The sequence below is a fragment of the Pseudochaenichthys georgianus genome, unplaced genomic scaffold (genome assembly GCF_902827115.2).
Source record: "Pseudochaenichthys georgianus unplaced genomic scaffold, fPseGeo1.2 scaffold_448_arrow_ctg1, whole genome shotgun sequence".
Classification (NCBI taxonomy): domain Eukaryota; kingdom Metazoa; phylum Chordata; class Actinopteri; order Perciformes; family Channichthyidae; genus Pseudochaenichthys; species Pseudochaenichthys georgianus.
The window spans coordinates 167055-185391 of NW_027263013.1; the positions used below are offsets into that span (position 1 = coordinate 167055).

The 18337-nt window shown below is 40.1% G+C and overlaps 1 long non-coding RNA gene across 1 annotated transcript in view; it reads left to right on the top strand.

The window, feature by feature from the left end:
* Positions 1 to 16402, top strand: part of LOC117442632 (uncharacterized) — a 138311-nt gene extending 121909 nt beyond the window's left edge. The window contains exons 3-4 of the long non-coding RNA XR_004551537.1: positions 108 to 217; positions 16320 to 16402. This is a non-coding gene — a long non-coding RNA (uncharacterized lncRNA). The remainder of the gene's footprint in view (positions 1 to 107; positions 218 to 16319) is intronic.
* The last annotated feature ends 1935 nt before the right edge of the window (positions 16403 to 18337 follow it).

Below are 18337 nucleotides of genomic sequence, written 5' to 3' on the forward strand. Positions count from 1 at the left end.
TGGAATGCTCTGAAAAGTCATACGACTACGGCGTTAATATAGTTTGGAGTCTGCCAGACGGGTGCATTGCAGTGATTGCTTACGTGTCCCCGTCTGTCTCCCCGCAGGAGGCTGTGAGGATGAGGATGTGTTCGGAGCCCCAGGCACTGCGCAGGTGTGAAAATGGAGTCCTGACATCAGGTGGTTCTTCCAACTCATAATCTTCACCCTAATCACTGTGAGTATTTCATCCTGTCGCACAGACATCCATGTGACTGTCGAGACCACATGAAGTCAGAAAGGAATTCACAAAATGTCAGAGCTGAAGATGAAGGAAAGCCAGGCTGTCAGGATTCCATTACAGTTATGGATTACACGTCTAGAACTAAAAGGTTGTGTGATTGAAAAGTCTGATTGTATGAAGTTTGATTAAAAAACTCTATTATTGCATCTGTGAAACCAGCCCACAATAATAATATAGGATTCTAAAAATAGGGTTATTCAGCCGTATCACTAGGCAGATTGATATTGAATTAGTTTTCAATCCTTGGAATACCTTTTTTAACGGCACAATGCCCCACCCCACAAATATGTTGGGATATCTATACTTATTAGCTACACCATGGTAAGTGCATGGTTACGGTAAAGAAAGAGACTGTGTGTGTCGTGCGAGAGAGTCACGCTCACTACATGTTCAACCTGCACCACCCTGAGCTTTGAGCTCCATAAATACAACACTACTTCCTGCACGGACATTAGTGCTAGATCTAAACTGTGGGTTGCAGAATTGACCAAGTTCCCAATAAGCAGGGTTCCTCATCGCTCTTTTGCAGCAAGGCCTCTATTTTCATACAATTACACTTGTGCATCGTAATTGGTCTTGTGCCTTTATTGGATGGACAGAGTCGATATGGGGGGCAGAGTTTTGTACACAATAGTTTGTCCCGGGTCTTCACAAGCGGGGACTGACCCTCATTGGTTGCCAGCTCTACCATGTGACCCCTAACCCTAACATGAGCTTAACCTTTGCCATCATTCCATGTATGGTCACTTTGTAAAATGGAATACAAATAATTATTATAAGCTTTATTTGTGTAGGACTTTTCATACATACACTTTTCATCAATATAATAAAAAATGTAAACCTATAAAATAAATAAACAATTACAAAAATCATAATAATAAAAAACTAATACACACTAAGATGAAAGATAAAGATTCAAAGACTGATTTAAAAGGGGATGTAGCTATAAGAACTATGATATAAATAAAAACATATAAAACCTACAAGTACTCTGTATGTCATCACCATTTTTTCGATGAGATAAATCTTCAACATTACTGTAAAGCCAATGTTTGCAGTAATACACTTACATTTGGAGCTTTCTGTTTGTGCTTACTTAATTGTCATTGAACAATGTCTTGATTCTGCTAAGGAAACTGATGTCATTCCAGCAATCAGATATACATGACATCTGTGGGAGGACAGGACTATCTCCATTCTTAAAATATAATAAATAACAAACAAAAAAATACTTTGTTTAGGTTCATTTCGCTCTCTATAACATACATATTTAAGCTTGGTAGTATTTGTGTATAAAGTCAACCTCAGGATGTATTTTATAATAAGAATAAGCTGGCAGTATTGTTATAATAAAGCACCAGCTATAAGGAGAGGTTGGTCCGGAGCCTCACAGGGCACAGTGCCGGTATACAAATCCTCTGCATCCCAACAGAAACTAATTAACTTATTTTTCTGTTATTCACGCTGGCTTCCAGGAAGAGTGTGTGTAATGTGGCTGCTTTATAGCATATAAAGGGATTGGCTTTTATTCAAGATTAATATTTTAAGAGTGGGCAGACCACAGCAAGAACACTTCTTGAAAATCGACTTTTCAGGGACTTTGCACGCTGACCCCAAAATGTCAGCTCTTCCTTTCCCCCTCAGGCTGACATGTTGGGGACAAGCAGTCTCTATTCCTGTTGGAGCTGCTTGTCCCCAACATCACAGTGACAATGGGAACCGAGCAGAAGCACCCATTGTGGAAGTATTTTTCTAAAATGTAGAATTTTTCTTTCTAAAACTGAAACGTTGAATGTAATTGTTTTGTCAGCCTTTCAGTCATTTCAGTGTTGAATTGAAAATGGAAGGTCTCGTGTATATTATTTTATAAATTGTGCCATTTTCTTGCTTGTGCTCATATATTTTTTTCTAGGAACGAGAAATATACTTGGATGTAACATCTTGTAAAAATTCAAGCACAGAGCTGTCTCTCAGATGACGAAGACATTTATTTTTCAAGGATTGCGTGAGCTTTGGTTCTGACATGTCCAACATACTCGTGCCAGAGTTGAGCAGTTCTCTTAAACCCCATTTGTGTTGTGTTGCTGCGTTGACTCAGAATTCTTTCTGACGTACTAGTTCTCAAAACCTTTAGGCAGAAATAGGTCTTAGCAATACCCTCATTCACATCCCTATTAGATAAGTAGTTAGACACCTCTCAACACATTGCTAGCCACATTGCAGGAAGTTTGCCCAATGGAGAGGTTAGTCAGAAACACAGTAAGGTTGTGGTTACTTACTACATGATATTTAAACTATAATGTGGTTCCACTACCAGACCTATTTTTCATTGAACATTCTGTATAGGTGTTTAAGATTGTCCAATATCACCGCTTCGGGTGGCAGTATACGCCGTGAAGTTGTTTTCGGCCTGCCAGTAAACCCAAAGCAGAAGAAGAAGAAGAAGAAGAAGAAGAAGAAGAAGAAGAAGAAGAAGAAGAAGAAGAAGAAGAAGAAGAAGAAGAAGAAGAAGAAGAAGAAGAAGAAGACAGAATAAGAAGAAGAAGAGAAGAAGAAGAAGAAGAAGAAGAAGAAGAAGAGACGTCAGTGGCTTCATTTAGGTAATCTTCCCTCAGGGAACTTATTCCGGTGTGAACGCGATATGCTCTTTAGTTCCATGGGGGAACTAGGTGCTGAGAACTAAGTGCTGGAAACTAAGTACGGCCAAGTACTTAGGCTGTTGTGTCGGCCACTGGCCATTTAAGAGGAAGCATGGAAGGCGTCTTCAAGTTATATACATCCATAGTTGACATGTCATGCAAAGGAAATGAGCGTAAATACCTAGACATAGTCTAACTGTGAGGCGGTGAGTGTGGGATGTGTATTAGAGCAGGCAATAATTCAAGTGGGGAGAAAAACAAGAGCCTCTTACCCAGTGGCGACTGGTCATTAGGGGCAGGTGGGGCACAGCCCCACCTAGTGTCAGCAGAAAGTATTAAAATAATGATTACAACCAAAATGCAAAAAATAAATAAAAAAATATATAAAATATATTTTTAAGATCATGTTTAATCATCTGATTCGTCTGTACATTGCTATGTTCTTCTAATTAGTGTCTACAATGTGTGCCTATTGAGCTGTTTAGAGCCATGTGGGACAAAAACCTGATCCTGCCCCTCCCTCTGACTGTCTAATTGAACGGTGACTGCAAAAACTACACTGCGCATGCTCAGAGTATTTTCCTATTTAATGTGTGTGGCAAAAAATAATGACCATAGGGGCAAAGTGCTGCCATCCCCACCATACGTCATCTCACATCATTCAGAGCTGATTGGCTGTAAGTACGTGTGCCGCGAAAGTGTGGTGTGTGAAGAGGAGGAGAGAGAGCTGCAGTGAGGCGTCCTAAAACCAGGAAGTAAGCTGCGCATGGCTTCCCTCCACAAAAAAGCAACGAGATTTCTCCATAGAATTTAGAAAATAGCTCAAAATAAGATCTGTGGGAAACGTAGCTGTTAGATAAATGTACGTTTTGTTCAGCCGGATAATATCCACATGTCTACCCTACTTTTATCATTTTCGAATAAAAAATATATTGATTAGATTAGATTTATGATACACTTTTGAAACTACAAGAAGATAAGGAGGACTTTTACAAAAAAGTAATAGAGATTTGTGTCCAGAAGGATAGGCAAATGGACTTAATCTTCAAGTCAAGGTAAGACTGCAATTTTATTAAAAATGGGATCTTACTAAGAGAGAACAATTCAATATTTAAATGTTAAAATTACATTTTTTTGGGTATCCTTCGGTTGAACTGTCTGTTTAAAAGTAATAGAAGCATCAGACAAAAAAAGCTTTTGAAAATAATATTATATTTTGATTTAATATATTTGTAAACCTGAAGAGTCAGTGCCAGTGCCTCACCAGCCATGAACCTCTCTGCAGAAGCTTATATATAGACATCTGAGTTTTTTGTGCCCCACCACTTTTGTACATATAGAAACGCCACTGCTCTTACCTACTGCTGAATGTTTCATTGTTATCTGCATTCAAGGACCGCATGTTAGGAGAGGAAATAAGACACAGGGGACGTTCAAAGAGGAAGATAAAGCATTTTCCTCTCCTCGAAGAGTAAAATGGGATGAACGTTAGGAGAGATAAATAAATCAGAGGATATAATCAGTAGTGGTGTGCAAAACCAACTCTTCTTTACAGTGTTGGTTCCTTTGATGTGACACATGTAGATGCGTCAGACACTTAACACTTTTCGGTTTTTAAACGTTTTGCAAATAAAGTGCCAGACACATATAGTGCATGAATGTTTGATAGCAACTGCTGCCTGTCTCCGTCTTTCGTTTTTCCGTCCCGGTTTAGATTGAATCCCGCCCACTGCTGCATGACGAAGGCGTTGACCTAGCTTTGGGCGACCGCGTCATGGATGTTTAGATGAGAGTAGTGCTACATTACAGCTTGGTAAAATGACAACCCCGCCCACTTTCAGGGGTAAACAAAAAATCACCACCAAGCTGAACAAATAGTTTTATCATGCCTAAAAGCTGTAATGTTGTGGATTGTAAATCACACAACAAAATTATCCAAAGCTACGATTTGTTTTACTTTTACCAACAAACAAAAAAGGGACAATAACAGGAAACATCTGCGGCTTCAGAGGACGGAGATCGTAATCAATGGACGTGGTCAGTCAATACACTCCATGAATACCAGAAATGGCAAATGTGTCTCTGATCAGTGAAATTGTATTGAGCTTGCATACAAGCATCAATGCATTACAATAAATATTCAAACACTTCATCAAAGTATCAGTTGTAGTGTTAAAAGTCAAATTAGTGACTGTAGTCGCCGTATTAAAATATAAAACACTGACATGCCAAGTAAATACCAGTTGAAGTGCTAGCCCGCCTCCTGCCACTTGTCCACCGGCAGACTGAAAGGACATCGATTGCCTATAGAGTGGCGAAGTCACGCCCATCTACTTCCGGTCCATGGGACCTTATTTCGGAAAAATTATGTATTGAAGTCAATGAGAGAGAAAACGTATCTTTCGATCCCATTTGAATTGTGCAATGAATTACACATATGATGTTTGTCAATCTTAAAAACTAATTTCCATGTCAAAAAAGTCACAGTTTGTCTTAAAACTGTTGAAATATAAGACTATGAAAAATACACAACTAGAAAGACTACAAATCCCAGAGTCGCATAAGTGATGTCACAATTGTTTTCCTCCACTAAGAGATAGCTAAGATCAGCGCCATATAGATATAATCTATCTATATGGCGCTGGCTAAGATAAGATAACTTTAACAAGATGCCTGTGTGCTTAGTACCAGGTTGTTATCATACCAGCAATGGGTCTTGCTCGTTCTTTCGCTTCCCGTCTGATGAAAGGACCAGGAGTGGCTGGATCAAGTTAGCTACCTGGCTAGTAGCTAGCACGTTAGTTAGCATTACAGCCTTGTCATTTTTATTAGCCTTAATATGAAGTAACATTAAGTAACCCAAAATGTTAAACAGTAAGAGTAGTAGTCATATTTCGTGAACCCTTTAAAGAGTACTGTCACCGGTGTGATCATTCTATAATACACAATGTAAGCCGGGGGAGAAATGCTAACGCTACATTAGCATCTCCGATCTTTTCTACTTCATGCTATCTGCACAAATGGTTGACATTAAACATTAAAAAGATCAGGCAGTTAAGAGAGAATCAAAGGAAGGCAGGCAGGCAGCTTTGCATGACACTCTTCTGGACGTGTTTCAGTGTGGCGATAGTGAGGGTAGTCAATCCTTTTGTTGACAAGACAGTAGTGACGGCCATCTTGGTGACGTGTGTTGTTGTGGGAGACCAGAGATGTGGTTCATTGAGCGTTTCACACAAACAAATGTGTTACTTCACAGTTTTACGACACTTTTTTTTTTTTGGACTTATCTTTGAAATTGACAAACATCATATGTGTAATTCGTGGCACAATTCAAACGGGATCGAAAGATAATCTTTCTCTCTCCATTGACTTCAATACATACTTTTTTCGAAATAAGGTCCCTTGGAGGTCCACCGGAAGGGGAGGGACTTCGCCACTCTATTAATCTTAATTTAACTATATATTATATTGACAAGGATCATCCATCTCCAATGACATTTTGCTCGACTGACCATCGTAATTGGGCTCCTGGTTTAAAAAATGCCTGGTATTCTTCATTTTTTTATGAGATTAGCAACAACGTCACAATCAGATTGAATGTCAGTCAAGTGACATGGAATGTGTTCACCCAAAAAGGGGCGTGGCCATGACGTAGAGGGAAGGAAGGGAGGAAGATATGCGAAAGTGCTCGTGGTTGAATCTAAACCGTGTTGGAAAAAACGAAAGACGCTGCCCGTCCAACAAAACTTCTCTTGAATATAAATTGTAATACTTTGATGTATTACAATTGAATATGCAGAAAATGTATAAGCTCAACACAATTTCACTGATCAGAGACACATTTGGCATGTGTGGCTTTCATGTAGTGTCTGAACAATAGGAAAGAACACATGTTTCATCAGTACTTGAAACAGATTTCAATGATGTGTTGAAACACTTACACATCAATAATATCACCTTTTCTGAATTGGTAAGAGAGTATTTCTTCTACACTGTAGGGTACTACTTTTACTTTAACAAAGTATCTGAACACCTGACCAATCACTGCTTTATAGCCACATGTGTGGGAACAGACTAGTTGACAAATATTTTAGATTTCAAGCACTAATGAGCACTACAACCCTTTGATGCCTTCTAATTTAAAGGCTGGGTGAGCATCACGTTGAACCAAAGAAAGTGTGAACCAACAGAATACTTGTTTTAATTGAAAAGAGCATGCAGCTCTATCCCCGCCTGCAATCGGAGCTGAGCCCTTTGAAAATGCGTCCTCTTATTCAACAAGACATATAACAGGAAAGCCCATTAAAGCTCTCCATCAGACTCATTATCTTTCATCTCTTTTAATTGACTTATAAAAAGCCTTTGAATCTTTCATCTCGATAACATGAAGCTAATGAGCTTTGCAGGTGTAACACAGTGTAATCATGGAAAGTAGGTTATTAAACATTTTGGTGCCGCAGTGATTTTCTGTCAGGATGGATTAGCTTCATCTCTGGGAGAAGCTCCCTCACACAAAGGCCTCCCACAGCACAGGATGTATTACCACACATAAATACATGTCTGATCACCCTTTATGACGGTGAATAAGACACAGTGGATTGTGAGAGTATAAGCCTTTTATCCTCTGAAATACACTCTCTGAACTTTTGTCAGCCAAACACCAGTGTGCCATGACATTAAAAAGGTGTATATGGTGCAATCCTTTTTAAGAAATATGGGGAAATATTGAGAGTATATTGAGCTTCAGTCGGTAGTTCAGATTTCAAATACCACTCAAGGAATAATTGAGGTGGCTGACTCTTTGTTACTGAATGTTTTTACCGAGGTTTGGCTTGTTTACTACCATTTCAAATGTTTTTCATAAACAGGAACTTCATCTGTGCATTAAATTCCCTTTTATGCTTTTTTTAAGTTTTACCTTTGCTTTAGTGTGTTATATAGGTTTGTATGCATGCAAAACATCAACCTAATTTAAATATCAAGCTGATTACTTTCTGTTACTTTTGGATGATCTCAATATGAAATAAAATGCAAATAAATACAAGAGGAAATAAATATGACACGTATAAAGCATGCACAAAAAAACATCATATAGTCATAGAAGAAAAGAGATGCGTTGATGTAGGGAAGGTTGGGGTTTGTTTCCAGTCTGTATTTCAGTCACGATATGGAGAAAGTCTAGCTTTAGGTGTCTGACAGCAGCGAAAAATTAGCTCATCTACTCTTTACTAAGTAAATGTTAAATGTATTTATACTGTATTTATATTCCAATTCCTGCTCAGCTCATCTGATTGATTTTAAAGTTAAACATGTAATATTAAAACATTGTTTTCATTGTTTAGAGGAGTTGTTGGCAGCTTTCTGAAAGAATCATTCACAGCTTTTGTCAAGAAATAAAATGTGAGAATCACTAAGGTTAGGTAAACAGTAAAGCTGTTAGGATGCCATGCTGTAGCTTAAAGAGTGTGAACATCATGCGTCAATGTAGACAACACCGCACAGATGATATCCCACACAGCAGCTAATCTCATTGTGTGCTCAGCTGCTCTCATGCATGCTTAGCACAGGTGCAGCAGGATAACAGCAGGCCTGCTGGATGCAGTGATTTAGTGACTCAGGGTGCGTCTCACTTCGGTTATTTTTCATTTCCTCGCTCGGTATCACCGGACGTTGATTTGTCTGCGCCATCTTGAGTACCGTCCCAGTGGCCTTATTTGTGCCGGAGGATCGAGGAGTGATAATCGAGGAACTACCAGACAATCCTCCGGTGAAATCCTCAGACACTCGCCCCGCCTCCTTACTGTGTATCGCTCACTGATTGGACGATGCAGCGCATGCACTGATCTGGCTGCTGTCAGATGAACAGCTGTGCAGCGTCATCACAAACGGACGTCGCTTCACGTCACGCTCCGGAGGAAACGACGCCCCATTGCTCTTAAAAACTCATTTCCCTGCTTCTCGTGGTTTCCTTGCGTCTCTCCATGCTTCCCTGGTGGGAGGGACAAAACACAGGGAAACGACACAAGTGAGGGATGCAAGGATTCCATTTAACCGAAGTGAGATGCACCTTCAGTACTCATTGTGAACATTTGTTTCTACCTTAAAAAAGAGTATTTAACCAGGGCCATAACCAGGGCCACCATAAATATGGTGTTAGTGCAAACATTGCTCTATAACTTAAACTGAAGCTAACAGTAATAACTATAAGATCTATCTGAAATAAATAAATGTACTGAAACAAATACCAATAACTGTATTGTATTGTTTTCTTATGCGCAATTACTTCATACCGTCTAGTTCTCTTTTTCGTCCTGCATTTATTGTGCCCCCCTCAGAAAATAACTGGCCCCCCAGTGGCCCCCCCAGTCAAATTGGTCTAGAACCGCCACTGACCAGGGCGGATCATGAAACAATAGACCCCTGGGCACAGACATCTAAAATACTTGTTTACAATGATTACAAATCTCTTCTGTATCTTTGTTATTTTGGTTATTCAGTGGGAATGCTGACACAGCATTCCCACTATCTGTTATGCTACGCACAAAATTCTTTATTATTCCGCCGGGTTATTTTGCACCTCTTCTTCTCCCAGATTCCACATCGCAGAAACTCCGTTCAAACATCAAAACGTTTAGCTCGGTCGGGAATCGATGGCTATTACTTTTCTTATTTATAACTTTCATAATTCCAGAGATACATCCCATAATGCATCACATTTTTAACATGGAAGTCAATGGAGAAACTCTTCAGACTTTAACAATCTTCATGCAAATTCAACTGCTAACTTCTCCTTCATACTTTCACTCAGAAACCTCATTCCAACTTTAAAATGTTACACATCTTTCTGACATTATTCCTGTAACACAACTTTTAAATCTGCGTTGTACTTTTAGAGATATTAAACATTGTTCAGATCTTGGTAAAGAGGCCTTATTCAGATTGTAGAGTGCGTGATGTCAGAGCTATAGTGGAGGACAGATTTAATTTTGCCTTCATATTTTCTTTTAAACCTGCCATAACTCCCAAACCCTACATTCCTGAGACATAATTTTTCATGAGAAACGTAGGAAAAAATCTCGTGGCTTGAAAAAGAAAAAAGAATTAAGCAAAAGAATTAAACAAAATGCCTCTCGAGGGCATGAAGTGACAACAACTTTCAACAACACATCCTCACTCCCAGGCCGGCCTATGTTGACGTTATGTCAAGTCCCCTGTGTCGGCTTTTTCTCACACACGAGGGATGCCCCCCTCTTGCGTTGGAAAAAGCCGACACAGGGGACTTGAAAAAAACACGATGTTGTCGTAACGCCTATGAAAAGGGTCAAAAGAGCACCGGACTTCAGATAATGGTTAACGGTCCAGCCCTCAACAGCTCTACGTCAATTATGAGGTGTCATCATATGCCGTTTCCATGGAAACGCATCCCTCGCCATAAAAGACGATGTCGCTATAACTCCTATGAAAATTTTCAAAAAGTGCTCAAACTTCACATGTGTGCAGTCCAACAGTCCATCCGTGAACACATCTACGGGACAGTTTTGAGATTTCTTGAAATGCCGTTGCCATGGCAACACAATGCTCGCCATGAAACACGGTTTTCTCATAGCTTCAGTGAAAATGCTCCAAACGGCCCAAAACTTCACAGGTTGGGTAACGATGCAGCCATCAACACATCTAAGCGTATTATGGGATGTCATCAAATGCCGTTGGCATGGCGACAGATCATTCGCCATCAAGCTAGTTCAAAAGTTTGCAGTTCAAATATTCTGCTGCTTTTCCAAGCCTTTTTACTTTCTTTTCTTCTCTCATCACACATTCAAGCCACCAGTGTTCATGTATAATTTCAATCTAAATTATTCACTTACACATTACATTTCAGCATAGAGTTTAGCATCAGCTTTTCAGCATAAAGCATTCCCACTAGCAATTTCTTCAGGAATTGCATTCTCTAGTTGCTTTTGTCGTTGCAGCCTACAGTATAATCAGCTGTTGTGAGAAATGATGAGTTGGGCTACCATTACACAAAAGACAATATTCATAGTCTTATCAAAATGAGATCTTTAATACTTGCAAGTATGACATTCTTCTTGTGTAAGAGAGTGTCAGAAGTCTGGTAGACAGCTTTTTAAAGGTTTACATCAACACAAACATACTTACAGGGCACACAGAACCATCTTGGGCAAATTACAATGCAATACACAAAAACAGAGCATTCAATTACTTCTCACCAGTAGAAGTTGCAAGGGGCATTTTTGTTCTCTCCCTCTATTCCTGTAGTGTCATAAATCCTTCCTGATCAATAGAGCACCTGTTGTCTGAAAGATGAACACTTTCAAGATACCATCTGAAAATAGGATACAACAGTGAATGGTTAATATTTCCAAGATTAAATACAATCATAAAAAAACACAATTTCCCCCTCACTTTCTATGGATGTTGTGTTGCCTTTGTTGTCAGTTTGTGTCTCTTTTGTAGTCATTTTGAGTGTCTTTGTAGTCTCTTTGTGAGATGAGAGATGTCATGTTTTGATTTTTGCATTTTGTAAGTGATACAATTGAATAGAGATAGAGAAGAATAAGGAAGGCTGTGAGGAGCAGTGGCAGGTCAGATATGCAGATGCATATGTGATGAGGCTGGTCTGTGACACGTGGACTAGATGATCGCATCCTATTTACATTCAGTGGATGATTGTGGGATCCGGCTGCGTGTCAGTGCATCTCATCGGCTTATTCTTCCAGACAGGATTTGCAGATATTGATACGAGCTCTGCCTGTGGAGCTGTTCGGCTCTGTGTCAAATCACAGAGGACTGAACACCCCCCCCCCCCCCCCCGCGCCCACGTTAACACACCGCTCTCCTCTGTTTTCCAAGCCAAAGCACTGCCATATTATCAGTAAATCCTTTCAGAGGGCATCGATCGGTCAAATTCACATGCCATGAAACCAGTCAGTAAACACTGGAAAGATTCTGCTCCAAAGACAAGTTTAAAAATGCATAAATACAAGGTGTTTTCACTCAATACATAATCAAATATGGCAATAGGAACATTTGCTAGGTAAGATTTCTTGTAGTTAGCTGGGAAAACTTATTTAGAACCATATTTTACTAGAATCAGGAAATGTTGTGTTGAAGATAAGCCACAAATGCTCAAAAGTTTTCTGAAATCAAGTAAGATGTATTTATTGAAACAAGATGATGCATCTTTTACAGATACCACAGAAGCTTAAAAACGTGTTATGAACAAAAATAAGATGTTTTCAAGAGTCTATGACTTAACAAGATAGATACAAAATCTCACTGCATTGTTACTTCTTATATTTGTATATCTTATATCAAGGGTGAAGACATATTCCGACTAGATATTAGAGGAATGTTCTTGGCAAGACTTCGAGTTGTTGCAGTGGGGTGGGGTTGGAAACAGATCTTGTTTTGGAGCTAACGCTAAAGCTTTAATTCACTCTGAACAAGAGCTTAAGAGCTCAAATGTAAAATGTGTAAATTAGCTGTAAATGTCAGCCAACAAAAAACCAAAGGCCATTACCATTCATCTCCATCCCAGCAGAGCGTCCAGTGAGACTAGTTACTGTGGCACTGGTGTTACAGGGGGGGTCCTGCTCTGGAGCCAGCTGTTACTCTATAAATCATGCTGGACAGGAAGCTCTTTGAGCCAAAAAACTAATTCCACTTTCACTTTCTCTCTCAAGTGTGTGTGTGTGTGTGTGTTAGAGCAGCGTGGTGTGTGTGTGTGTGTGTGTGTGTGTGTGTGTGTGTGTGTGTGTGTGTGTGTGTGTGTGTGTGTGTGTGTGTGTGTGTGTGTGTGTGTGTGTGTGTGTGTGTGTGTGTGGTGTGTGTGTGTGTGTGTGTGTGTGTGTGTGTGTAGACTAGCATTACTATACTTGTGGGGACCTAAATATGTTTACATAGTCACGTGTGGGGACTCGTCTCCCTTATGGGGACAACTTGGAGGTCCTCATAAGGGGGATCATTAATTTTAGGGTGAAGACTTGGTTAGGATTAGGGTTAGGTTAAGGTTAAGGGTTAGGGTTAGGCATGTGTTGGTTATGGTTAAGGTTAGGATAAGTCTCCAGGAAATGCATGTAAGTCAATGTCCCCTGAAGTGACATTGACTAGCGGCAGTACAGAAGGGTATTTTCGCCCACGGCTTCGCCTCTCAGGCTACACACAGGCTGCCTTACCCTATTGCTGAAGGTTGTTATGAGTGTATGTGGCCTCAAAATAAGACTCACATCCACTAATAAGGGCTGAAAATAATTATTTATTAGATTTTTTTTTCATATCTCCTTAGTGGTAATGTGTCCCCAACTTCTGACACTAAACCTACGACTTTGAGCCTTGAAGCAGAAATAAAATATTAAATTAGATAGATAGATAGATAGATAGATAGATAGATAGATAGATAGATAGATAGATAGATGGATAGACAGATAGATGGATAGACGGACAGACAGACAGATATATATAGATAGATAGATAGATAGATAGATAGATAGATAGATAGACAGATGAATGGATGGATTTCATTGTCATTGCAAATGAACTAAACATATTTGTAAAATAGAATAAAAAAGAATACATACATAAGCATTAAAAAGCAATTATATATTCAGAGTATATCCCTATTAGAAAAAAATGCAATCAATAAAGTGTCTTAATATACAGAATAAATAATGTACAAAATAAACTAACATCGACATGTGTTTACAATATACAGTGCAAATAATTGTGCAAGTAGTTTTCCTTTAATGTACATTTAAATTAGATCCCGTCAGGTAGTATAGTATTATATGTGCAAATATGGATCCATCACAACTCTTTTGTCTCGCCAACTACTGGACATTGTTCTGTTCTGTAAATGTTCTCATTGGTAATTATGTAAAGTAGTTCTTAAACTTATTTAATACATTTCATTTGTCTGACGCTTTTATCCAAAGCAACTTACAATATACGCAAAAAAAACTAAAGATTCCTGTTAACAACCTATTAGTACATATATATATATATATTAGGGCTGTCAAACGATTAACATTTTTAATCAGATTAATCACAGTTTAAAAATTAATTAATCATGATTAATCACCATTCGAACTATGTCCAAAAAATGCCATTTATTTATGTATATTGTTGTGGGAATGGAAAGATAAATGAAAGAAGGCGGATATATCCATTTCACATACAGTATCTATGTTTATTATAAAAAAAATTCTGCATGTCAAAATGAAAGACAACCCACACACCTATCAATCATCAAACCGTGGGGTCTTAATTCATTACGTGTTGATTTCTATCAACGGGGGAGTACTTCAGGAAAGTCGACAGAGGGGGGGGGGGGGCTAGTGGAGTACTTCGTGACCACAGAGTGTGAACGTTGTGATCAGCTGTTTTAGCGCAGTTCTCCAGTGAAGGGGGGAGTCTCCCTCCGCAGCCGGTTGGCGTAGTTTTGGCACAGTTCCGTTGTACAGACCGACGTTAACAGCAGCCTGTCTGTGCACACGGAGACCGACTCTGTCGTCCGGTGATCTAACCGCCTTCTGGAAAAGCTTCACAAGTACGTCGGTACGCAAATGCGCTTTGTGACACAAGTGACGGTACGCATTTCAGATTACGCACATAACCTGCGTACCAGTTATGTGCACCCCTGTACCAGAGCCATATTATTACTATTATATGGCTCTGCCCTGTACTACAGCAAGAGTATTCTCCGTCGGGACTTCCTGCAACAACACCACGCCGTTATCAAAGATGTTCTATTGAGAAGACGATCACTACGTGACAAAAGTTTTCAAAACCGTGGCTACTGAAATCAATCTTACTAACTGCTGTCTGTGCAATTTACTCCGCGCGAGTTGGCAGACTTTATTTTGCTTACTTTAACATCATTGTTCATGGTGGGGCTAAGCCATTTCTTGGTATGGGTGTAGCCTACCCTGGCGCTGCCACTGGTGGCACGTATGGGGCGGGCCATTCTGCACATGCGTTAAATGCGTTAAATATTTTAACGCAATTAATTCAAAAAATGAATTACCGCCGTTAACGCGATAATTTTGACAGCACTAATATATATATATATATATATATATTCAAATACATTCAAACCACTCTATACATATTCAGATTTTAAACGATCTTAAACATCGTGCTCATGTTACAAATCATTTAAGTATTCCATATCGACGTCCTAAACCTCTTCTCATGTCATGCCATTCTATCATGATCACATTCATCTAGAACCGTGGGCCCACAGCTGATAAGAGCTGAGACAGGATGATAGAACATTCTTTAGAGAGACGTCAGAGACCAAGATCATACGGCTGACTTGCTGAAATGATGGTCCAGCCATCAAAATGACTCATCTTTAGATAAACACATTTGCTGCGAGCCTTGTGTAGGATACACATCAGGGCAGGGTGGCTGAGCTCCAGGGTTTAAGATGGCATACGTTGCCACTACGTCTCAGTGTTGTATTGTGTATCACATGTTCCCCTTGGTCAAGCTCCAACGCACATCGGCCTTGTGCAGCTTATTTGGTTTTGGAGAACTCTGCTCACAAAGACTGCCTTTACAATTTGGAGTGTTTCTGTTTTGTTTACACATTTTGATTGGACACACCATGTTGTGGACATATTCTGCACATGTTCAGCTTCCTGTTTGTATGTAGTGTCTCTACTGGGACATGTCTCCTTGCTTTAATGTTCAAAAAGCTCTTTATTTTTCTCATACTGCCTGTACCTCTTTTCACCCTCTGTCTGAAACCAGAGCCCAGTCTGCTCTCATTGGTTAGTGTAGGAGAATTTGCATTATTGTAAGTGTTTGGACAGGTCAGCGTGACATGGTGTTTTAGTAGAATCTGTATTCTCAGAATAGCATTAGGACAAAGTCAGTGTGTTATGATTAGTTGAGTGGAATACTTAGAAAAGTATTCTCGTTGCAAACAAGAACAGATCAGCGTGACATGGGGGACTGGCTTGCTCCGTTGTGATTGGTGGACCGTGTAGAGATGTCCCGCCCCTTGGCCTCACATACGATGTGTTGGCACGCTAGCCAATAGAAGCACGAGTGTTACATATTGATATTATTATGTTCCTAAAGAATTAAGGTTTTAGCCTTTTCTGACAAAAACCTATAACACACTACAGGAAAGAGAAATCCCCCAAAAGCAAAATAGGGCCTCTTTAAATCAGAAGTTATCCTTTTAAATGTTCTAAATCACTTTGATATACTTCAGCATTTTTTGTAATCACTATAAAATGAATGCCGTTAACCATGTGAAAACACTTTGATGGTGCTTTACGTGTGTGCAGAGTGCTTCTGATCCTAGCTGGTCTGTCTCTGTGTGACAGAGCAGGTCTGAGCTGAAGGTATCCTCCTCTGTTCCTCAGGTCGTCAGTTTGTGTCGGAGTGAGAGACGTGGAGGCTGCGAGGCCGTGAGTGAATCTATGGCAGAGAGACAGCACAGTAAAGGTAAGAACTGCCAGAAACTCAGCGAGATGAACACGCAATCTGTGCCGACGGTAATACAACCACACAACTCAAAGGGAGGAAGGATGCACCTGGGGAGGGAGCCTTCTGTTGCACACCGCTCTCCAACATGACTAACTCTCTCACCAGCCCTGAGCGGCTGAGATCCATTACGCCGAACACTGCAAGAGTGGTACTGATGATGTCAGCCGAACCGAGGTTGATTGAGGGTTCCTGTAACTCTCTAAGTCTGTTCACATTTTCTTTTCGACTAACCAGTCTTTAAACACTGCCAGAACCCATACCGTGTTCCTGTTGGTGTTTACTTCCTGTCTGCCTTCTTCTGCCGTTCCCTTTAGTGGTAACTTCCTGTCTGTCTTTTTCTGCCGTTCCCTCTAGTCTTTACTTCCTGTCTGTCTTTTTCTGTTGTTCCCTTTAATGTTTACTTCCTGTCTGTCTTCTTCTGCCGTTCCCTTTAGTGGTAACTTCCTGTCTATCTTCTTCTGCCGTTCCCTTTAGTGGTAACTTCCTGTCTGTCTTTTTCTGACGTTCCCTCTAGTCTTTACTTCCTGTCTGTCTTTTTCTGCTGTTCCCTTTAGTCTTTACTTCCTGTCTGTCTTCTTCTGTTGTTCCCTTTAATGTTTACTTCCTGTCTATCTTCTTCTGCCGTTCCCTTTAGTGGTAACTTCCTGTCTGTCTTCTTCTGCCGTTCCCTTTAGTGTTAACTTCCTGTCTGTCTTTTTCTGCTGTTCCCTTTAGTCTTTACTTCCTGTCTGTCTTTTTCTGCTGTTCCCTTTAGTCTTTACTTCCTGTCTGTCTTTTTCTGCTGTTCCCTTTAGTCTTTACTTCCTGTCTGTCTTTTTCTGCTGTTCCCTTTAGTCTTTACTTCCTGTCTGTCTTCTTCTGCCGTTCCCTTTAGTCTTTACTTCCTGTCTGTCTTTTTCTGCTGTTCCCTTTAGTCTTTACTTCCTGTCGTTCCCTTTAGTCTTTACTTCCTGTCTGTCTTTTTCTGCTGTTCCCTTTAGTCTTTACTTCCTGTCTGTCTTCTTCTGTTGATTTCTGTAACGTCCAGCGCTCTGTCTTTTAACATTTCTAAACTGTGCGAAGTGTGTTCTGATGGTTGAACTATAAATATTTGTTGTGGGGAACGGTAATACAACCACACAACTCAAAGGGAGGAAGGATGCACCTGGGGAGGGAGCCTTCTGTTGCACACCGCTCTCCAACATGACTAACTCTCTCACCAGCCCTGAGCGGCTGAGATCCATTACGCCGAACACTGCAAGAGTGGTACTGATGATGTCAGCCGAACCGAGGTTGATTGAGGGTTCCTGTAACTCTCTAAGTCTGTTCACATTTTCTTTTCGACTAACCAGTCTTTAAACACTGCCAGAACCCATACCGTGTTCCTGTTGGTGTTTACTTCCTGTCTGCCTTCTTCTGCCGTTCCCTTTAGTGGTAACTTCCTGTCTGTCTTTTTCTGCCGTTCCCTCTAGTCTTTACTTCCTGTCTGTCTTTTTCTGTTGTTCCCTTTAATGTTTACTTCCTGTCTGTCTTCTTCTGCCGTTCCCTTTAGTGGTAACTTCCTGTCTGTCTTTTTCTGACGTTCCCTCTAGTCTTTACTTCCTGTCTGTCTTTTTCTGCTGTTCCCTTTAGTCTTTACTTCCTGTCTGTCTTCTTCTGTTGTTCCCTTTAATGTTTACTTCCTGTCTATCTTCTTCTGCCGTTCCCTTTAGTGGTAACGTCCTGTCTGTCTTCTTCTGCCGTTCCCTTTAGTGTTAACTTCCTGTCTGTCTTTTTCTGCTGTTCCCTTTAGTCTTTACTTCCTGTCTGTCTTTTTCTGCTGTTCCCTTTAGTCTTTACTTCCTGTCTGTCTTTTTCTGCTGTTCCCTTTAGTCTTTACTTCCTGTCTGTCTTTTTCTGCTGTTCCCTTTAGTCT